The 9070-nt window shown below is 40.7% G+C and overlaps 1 non-coding gene across 1 annotated transcript; it reads left to right on the forward strand.

Annotated features, from left to right (window-relative positions):
* Nucleotides 1-8005: 8005 nt before the first annotated feature.
* On the forward strand, nucleotides 8006-8109 carry LOC138989066 (U6 spliceosomal RNA). The gene has a single exon (XR_011465299.1). It is a non-coding gene; the product is annotated as a U6 spliceosomal RNA (small nuclear RNA).
* The last annotated feature ends 961 nt before the right edge of the window (nucleotides 8110-9070 follow it).

Raw genomic sequence — 9070 nt, forward strand, 5'->3', positions numbered from 1 at the left:
TATCCTTTCTACATATATTTTGGTCTAAAATCCTTAATATCAACAACCCTATGAATGAGTATTGTACCATTACTGCTTCCTCTTTATGAATACTTGTCTATCTATCTGTCTATATGCATATATATGTATATGGGCTTCCCCAGTGGCTCTGCTCGTAAAGAACCCACCTGCCAATGCAGGAGATGCGAGAGACTTGAGTTCAGTCCCTGGGTTGGGATGATTTCCTGGAGAAGAAAATGGCAACCCACTTCAGTATTCTTGCCTGAGAAATCTCACAACCAGAGGAGCCTGGCAGCCTACAGTCCATGGGATCACAGAGTCAGATACAACTGAGCACACATGCACACATGCATACACACACACACACACACACACACACACACACATACACACATATCTTTCAGAAATCCACCGTCAAGGCCATGGTTACAGAGTTAGTGACTAGAAGAGTCAGAAGTTAAACACACATCTCTGACTCTGAGCCCACATTTAGAACAATACACATTGCTGTCTTTGTTGCTTATGCATAGCTTTGCTTACTGCACCTATGATATTGGGATTTATAGAAAGAAATATTATATATATTTGGTCTTCCCCCATTGTTCCTGGCATAGAGCTCTTAAAACTCTTGGAATTTCCCAAGTGATGAGAGTAATAAAGATGCCTTTCGTGATGTTAATGAGAGACTTTTGGATTCACCTGAGGATAATGGCTGGTTGCTAGGAGAATCAGCCATGTGATTAGAGGGTTGGAATTTTTAGTCCTACCCCCTGATCTTTGGGGAGGAGAGAGGGCCTGGAGGTTGGATCAAATATCACTGGCCAATCATTTAATCATGCCTATGTGATAAATCATTTATGCCTCTCCAAAAAATTAATAAACAGAAACCTCAATTAAATAGAATCAGGAGATCAGAAAGGGGAGGTTTCACACCCTGTGATGACAGCAGAGCCCAACAGGAAGAAAACAGATTCATCTTCTTTCCTGGCAAGGACTCAACCAATAATTATCTAAGGTCTCTGTTTACTAAGTGAAAGTGAAAGTTGCTCAGTCATGTCCAGCTCTTCGCGACACTATGGACTGTAGCCCACCAGGCTCTTCTATTCATGGAATTTTCCAGGCAAGAATACTGGAGTGGCTTCCCATTTCCTTCTCAGGGGATCTTCCTGACCCAGGGATCGAACCCAGGTCTCCAGAATTGCAGGCAGATTCTTTACTGTCTGTGCCACCAGGGAAGCCCATTTAGATTATAATCTAATTATAAATTAGATGATCATTTCAGGAGCTTCAACACCTGATTAATAGAAGTTCCATTAAAAAAAAGAACAGAGAAAATGGAGCAAAGTATCAAAGAAAGAATACTAGAACATTTCCTGTAGCTGAAGATCTTACATATCGAGGTTGGAAGATCCAACAAGTGGGTGGCCAATACGTGAAAATGAGAACTACAGCACTTCACTGTGAAATTTCAAAATGCCAGGAATAAATATGTCTTTGACACTTTCAGAAAGAAACAGATTATGTATTAAGTGAAACAGCCTAGAAGTCAGAATGACACTGAACTAGGATAATGGAACAAAGCCTTCAAATTCTGAAAGAAAATTCTCTCCCACTGAGAAATCCATATCCAGGCAAACCATAAACGTACATCAAGTGTAAGAGTAGAATGTTGAAAGTTTCAGATTTATGAGATCTCAAAATATTTCCTCACTTAGGAATGCTTTACCAAAAAACTACTGTAGCATGTGCTTCTCCAAGGGACTAAAATAAGAGAGAGGAAAGCGCAGTACATGGGACATCACAGGCACTCGGCAGAAGGAAAACCTCAGAGGACTGCAAAGTCCCAGCTATACTGCTGTGCTTTAGGCCTGGAAAGCAGCAAGAGCTAATAGGAGCAAGAGCCCAAGCAGGGAAGAAATGGAATTTATAGGTAGCATGAAGCATTGATTCATATATACATATATCCTATAGATTTGTTTACACATATGAGTAAACTTAGAATGATAGCCATTGTTGCATATTTATAGTAGAAAAAGACCAAAACACAGTTGAATGCCATTAAGTGGGATTTTAGTAATGGTTTATCCCCTTAACTGGAAACTCTGCAGTCATTTAAAAAGGATAAGATAAATATGTTGACAGAGAGGAATTGGTTTCCTGAATAATTTTTACACAGAAAAACAAACAAACAAGAAATAGTGAAGAGTAACTTGTAGGCTTCTAGTTTTTTTGTTTTTTTAAAGAAGCAGGGTGTGAATATGCACACACATATGCTTGACTGTTTATACAGAATTATCTCTTGAACGTTACGCAAGAAATTGATAACAAAGGTTACCTGAAAGAGATGGGATCAAATCACAGATTCACACCCTACTATCTCTTCTCCAGTTATCCTTTAGTAATAGAACCTCAGAGTATAACTAACCTCATGGCTGACTTGAATAAAGATGACATTTGCCAGTTCTCTTTGCAAATAGGTGGCTAATGTTGTGTCCTTCAGAAAGGAGCTATGCTGTCTTCTCCTCCCCCATTTCCTCCTGCCAGCCAGACTGTTGACCTGCTTCCCGGAACTCAGGCTTCTTACTTAGAGCGTGAAAGAAAAGCCCCCTTTTGACAAGAACAAAGCAACCAAAAAGAGTCAAGGTCCCCATTAATGGTGGCCTCACCACAGCAGCCTTGGACTGCTTACCTTAGAACTTTGTTTACATGGGAAAGAAAACAAATTCTATCTTAATCTAGATTATTAGTATGTAGGGATCTGTGTCATTCATACCTGAAGCTAACCCTAAGTGATTCAGGAAGGCAGGCTAGGTAGAGTTGGGGGTAGGGGGAGGGGGTTGGCCCCTATCGATGAGTCCATTTTAGTTTAAGAACATGCCAGAGTGTGGACAGTGCCATGAACATCTATATAAAGGATTCTACTTTCTTTATCTTGAGTTCCTCCAAACTTCAAGGCTGTTGGGGCATCTTCATACCTTAGGATTATCACAATTTCAGGATATTTTATTCACTTAAAAAGCCTAAAAGTCCATATGATAGACCAAATGATTCTTCACTGAGTATTCTAGCTGTGAGAATCTATGAAAGTAAGAAGTGGGTATGTGCATGTGTGCAATGTGCAAAGGAAGGAGAGGACAACATTCATTTTATCACACCTCAATCTCAACTGGATTCTTCCTAATTACAGATATTCTGAGGCTGAGGCTTTTTATACCATCATAAATTAAGTTGTTTGTTACTGGATCAATTCTTAGCTGGAGTCATTCCAATGCCCCGCTAGGAGAAGCAGCTATCTGATTTAATTTAGGATGTGCTGGCAAGACTGCCAAACATCAACGAGAACTCAGAAACAATCTCAAACTCGAGGCACGATACATAGCAATGATGTCAATAATCTCTTTGCTTTCAATATTTATTTATGGATATTGTTTTAGGAAAGTCAAAGGAAAGAAAGTAAATGCTGAGGAACAGGATGTCTTCAATGTCTCTATGGGTTAAAATAAATTCCTTTTATATTTTTCATCTTATACTGCTACTGCTGCTGCTGTTGCTGCTAAGTTGCTTCAGTCGTGTCTGACTCTGTGGGACCCCATGGACGGCAGCCCACCAGGCTCCCCCGTCCCTGGGATTCTCCAGGCAAGAACACTGGAGTGGGTTGCCATTTCCTTCTCCAATGCATGAAAGTGAAAAGTGAAAGTGAAGTCGCTCGGTGGTGTCTGACTCTTAGTGACCCCATTGATTGCAGCCCACCAGGCTCCTCCGACCATGAGATTTTCCAGTCCCCAATCCTAGCTAAGCATTAGAATCATCCTGAGGGACTTTAATACAAATTCTCTGACTCCATATCCCAACAATTCTGATTCACTAAATCTGTCTTAACCTAAAGCTCTCTCTTTTTTTGTGCATTGCTCTGGTGATTATGAAAGTTGAATTCTTGCTCTGCATTTAGGATTGATGCTTTTGAACTGTGGTGTTGGAGACCACTCTTGAGAGTCCCTTGGACTGCAAGGAGCTCCAACCAGTCCATCCTAAAGGAAACCAGTCCTAAATATTCTTTGGAAGGACTGATGCTGAAGCTGAAACTCCAATACTTTAGCCACCTGATGTGATGAACTGACTCATTAGAAAAGACCCTGATGCTGGGAAAGATCAAAAGCAGGAGGAGAAGGGGACAACAGAGGATGAGATGGTTGGATGGCATCACCGACTTGATGGACATGAGTTTGAGCAAGCTCCAGGAGTTAGTGATAGACAGGGAAGCCTGGCATGGTGCAATCCATGGGGTCGCAAAGAGTCAGACATGACTGAGTGACTGAACTGAACCACATTTAAGAAGACCTAGCATGGATCAGTAATTTTAAATGACCAATATGTGCTGTTAATATGATTTTAAAAGACAATTTAGGCAATACAATTTTTTTTTCTTTGGGCCATGCCACACAGCATGTAGGATCCTAATTCCCCAACCAAGGACTGAACCTGTGCCCTCTGTATTAGAAGAGTGGAGTTATAACCACTGGACTGCCAGGGAAGTCCTACAGACAAATTTTTAACACTTCATGAAGTAGAAAGTCTCCACACTCAGGAGTGTGGAGAACTGAAATGTGTGGCAGAAGGAAGGAAGCTTTTCTAGGATGAAAAATATGGGACAAGGAAAATAAGGAATAAAAACATCTGATTGGCTGGGGTTACATAGGAATAGGACATCACCTGTGTTATTGGCGATCACAAACTGGTTGTCCAGATGGTCTGACTTCTGGGCTGATGGAATATTAATAAGAATATAAAGCCTAAAAGTTAACCTTCATTTTGCTGATGTAGTTTCCCAGGATCAGTGGTCCACAGTCTACCAAGAAAGGTTCATGAGAGATCAGTGTGACATTTCTACCTTTTGATCAAACTCTGGCCAAGCATGAGGTTTGATCAGAGATGATGTTAAAAGTTATTCCAGGTTATAATTGCCTCTTTGGTATACATGTTTCAGGAGATGATGTCAGGTTCATAATCCTGATGTTGTCTTTGTTCCTTGGATCTTTTTATCCTTCCAGTCTGAAGGAGACCATTTTTTAGCTGGCCAACAGCTATGTACAAGCTTTTAAAACCCTTGAGAGAATGCTACTGGACCAGGGAGGTAATTATTATTAGTAGTAAAAGTATTCCTAAAGGTGCTCTGAGGTCGGGTCCCCATGAAAAAAGCCAGTGAAAATCAAATAAATCAAGAAATAATCCTGAAGAGCGGGATACTTCTGTAGACCAGTTGGCCTGTGAAGGAAAGCAAAAATATGCTGTGCCAAAATACATCTATTTGTCAGGAGAATTATCTTGAACTGGTTATTTTTAAGAAACAGAAGACATAGGGAAAACTCTGAAAATGAGTGAGCTTCCCTTTTGTAAGGGAAATTTATGCTTATAAGGGAAATCTCCCTTTTAATCTCTGGGAGTTGGTGATGGATAGGAAAGCCTGGCGTGCTTCAGTCCATGGGGTCACAAAGAGTCAGACACGACTGACTGAACTGAACTGAACTGAAGGGAAATCTCCATTTTAAAAAATGACTCCTTCTGTGTACCAGGAAGGGAAAGATGACTAAATTATAAGAAATGCATCAGTGGAGAAGGCATTTAAACCTGCAAAACAACCAAACTTTTGTTTTCCAAACTTTGCTTGATAACCTCACATAACTGCCCTCCCCTCTCTCCCAAAAGCTTCTTTTGGCTTTAGCTGGAAATGTATTTAAGGTGATAGTCTGGGCCATTTCTGGGCATTATATAGTTTCTTGGGTATCTCCTATGTGTACAGGAGGTAAATATGTTATAAAACTTCTGTTTGCTTTTCTCCTGTTAATCTGTCTCTTATTACAGAGGGGTTCTCAGTCAAAAATCTAGAGGGGTAGAAGGAAAATTATTTTTCTTCCCCTACACTTGTTTCTGTATTTTGTGTCTCCACGTGCCAAGAAGTGTTTATCCAGCAAGCTTGTTCCAAAGAAACTGAAGCACTGAAAATCAGAGAGAAGTTTGTGATGGGCAGAACAGGATCACCAGCATCGAAGCAAATCCAGTGGTGCTAAATGCCTTGCCAGGCACAAGGATGTACATTACTGGTCTGTAACTATATGCTAGTACAGTCTAGAAATCACTAGTATTGCCTTTTCTGCAGATTCAGAAACACTGTGCTCACATAATTTTCTTATTTTTGCTTCTTTTTTTTTTCAACTAATCATTGCATTGTTGTCAGTCCAGTGTGTCCATTGGGCATTCCACTATCTGTACTGTCTAAGCAGGTTATTCAAACTAAAGAGAGGTGGTAGATGGCAGACAATAAATAGAAAAGAGGATTTTCCATCAATTCTATAATGTCATGGCTTCCTAGTCACACCAGTCACACACCCCCCTAAAACCAAGTTCCCCTGCTAAGCCTATGATTAATCTCTCTATCCAAAAATTTATGCCCTTTCTTGTCTTGCCCCTGCTCCCATAAAGACTGAGAAATATCAAAGAAAAGGGGGGACTAAACCAAGCAGTACCCTGCAGGGCCTTCCCAAGTAGAAAAACACTTCTGTGTCCTTCGTTCCTTGTTTGTGGAAAAAGACTTTAGTCTCCTAGGCCCTCCCCAAATTCCAAACAGCAGATTCAAGCTGTTAATAACTAGACAAGTGAAGTAATGCAGAAACAGAGGGAAAGCAGTCAAGGAAGAAAAGAAATCATAGCTTAAACAATAGTTCAGGACTAAAATAGTCACAGAACTTCTAGTTCCTCTTTAAGGGATATACGTAACACAATTCTTTTAGTTGTTTTGCAGAAATTGACACCTCATCCCCCGCCCAGCACCCCACCCCACCCCACCCCACCCCACCCCCATGCAGTTGGAGAATGGTGACTACAGGCTGACCACAAGCACATAGACTCAAAACTGATTGAAACCAAAAGATTGACAGTTAAGATTCCCAAAATGTCACCCTGTTACCTCACCATCAACCAAACAGAAGAATGTCCATGTCCAAACAAGATTTCCAACTTCTGATTATCACACTGTAAAACTCATCCCAAGTGTTGCCTTTAAAAATCCTTTCCTAAAAGCCACTGGGGAGTTTGGATCTTTTGAGCACTATATTCTCCTGGTTTGGCACCCTGCAATAAACACTGTGCTTTCCTTCATCACAACCCATGTCAGTACACTGGCTTTGCTGTGAGTCAATCAACCTAAGTTCAGTTCTGTATAAGAGTCATTGTTTTACATCAGTCCTACAAACAAAGCTAGTGGAGGTGATGGAATTCCAGTTGAGCTATTCCAAATCCTGAAAGATGATGCTGTGAAGGTGCTGAACTGAAAATGCCAGCAAATTTGGAAAACTCAGCAGTGGCCACAGGACTGGAAAAGGTCAGTTTTCATTCCAATCCCAAAGAAAGGTAATGCCAAAGAATGCTCAAACTACCGCACAATTGCACTCATCTCACACGCTAGTAGAGTAATGCTCAAAATTCTCCAAGCCAGGCTTCAGCAATATGTGAACCATGAACTTCTTGATGTTCAAGCTGGTTTTAGAAAAGGCAGAGGAACCAGAGATCAAATTGCCAACATCTGCTGGATCATGGAAAAAGCAAGAGAGTTCCAGAAAAACATCTATTTCTGCTTTATTGACTATGCCAAAGCCTTTGCCTGTGTGGATCACAATAAACTGTGGAAAATTCTGAAAGAGATGGGAATACTAGACCACCTGATCTGCCTCTTGAGAAGTTTGTATGCAGGTCAGGAAGCAACAGTTAGAACTAGACATGGGACAACAGACTGGTTCCAAATAGGAAAAGGAGTACATCAAGGCTGTATATTGTCACCTTGCTTATTTAACTTATATGCAGAGTACATCATGAGAAATGCTGGACTGGAAGAAACACAAGCTGGAATTAAGATTGCCAGGAAAAATATCAATAACCTCAGATATGCAGATGACACCACCCTTATTGCAGAAAGTGAAGAGGAACTAAAAAGCCTCTTGAAAGTGAAAGAGGAGTGCTCGCTTCGGCAGCACATATACTAAAATTGGAACGATACAGAGATTAGCATGGCCCCTGTGCAAGGATGACACGCAAATTCGTGAAGCGTTCCATATTTTTATGTTTTAGAAATTATATCTCAGGGATTAAATTTGTGATAATCTTTTAAATTACTGTGAGAAGGCAATTTAAACTGTTTAAAGCTTGAACACGCCTTATTACCATGTGTAAACTTGAATTTTTTTAGAAAGGCAGAAAGACTAAACTGTGTTTTTATTTATTTCTAAGAACTCTGATTTATTTGAATGCCATTAAACAAAGAATTTTCCTGAAAAAAAAAAAAAAGAAAGTGAAAGAGGAGAGTGAAAAAGTTGGCTTAAAGCTCAACATTCAGAAAACTAAGATTGTGGCATCTGGTCCCATCACTTCATGGGAAATAGATGGGGAAACAGTGGAAACAGTGTCAGACTTTATTTTTCTGGGCTCCAAAATCACTGCAGATGGTAATTGCAGCCATGAAATTAAAAGACGCTTACTCCTTGGAAGGAAAGTTATGACCAACCTAGATAGCATATTCAAAAGCAGGGACATTACTTTGCCAACAAAGTTTCGTCTAGTCAAGGCTATGGTTTTTCCTGTGGTCATGTATGGATGTGAGAGTTGGACTGTGAAGAAGGCTGAGCACCAAAGAATTGATGCTTTTGAACTGTGGTGTTGGAGAAGACTCTTGAGAGTCCCTTGGACTGCAAGGAGATCTAATCAGTCCATTCTGAAGGAGATCAGCTGTGGGATTTCTTTGGAAGGAATGATGCTAAAGCTGAAACTCCAGTACTTTGGCCACCTCATGCGAAGAGTTGACTCATTGGAAAAGACTCTGATGCTGGGAGGGATTGAGGCCAGGAGGAGAAGGGGACGACAGAGGATAAGATGGCTGGATGGCATCACTGACTCGATGGATGTGAGTCTCAGTGAATTCCGGGAGTTGGTGATGGTCAGGGAGGCCTGGTGTGCTGCGATTCATGGGGTCGCAAAGAGTCGGACACAACTGAGCGACTGATCTGATCTGATCTGATGAAGTTCA

The sequence above is a fragment of the Bos mutus genome, chromosome 8 (genome assembly GCF_027580195.1).
Source record: "Bos mutus isolate GX-2022 chromosome 8, NWIPB_WYAK_1.1, whole genome shotgun sequence".
Classification (NCBI taxonomy): Eukaryota; Metazoa; Chordata; class Mammalia; order Artiodactyla; family Bovidae; genus Bos; species Bos mutus.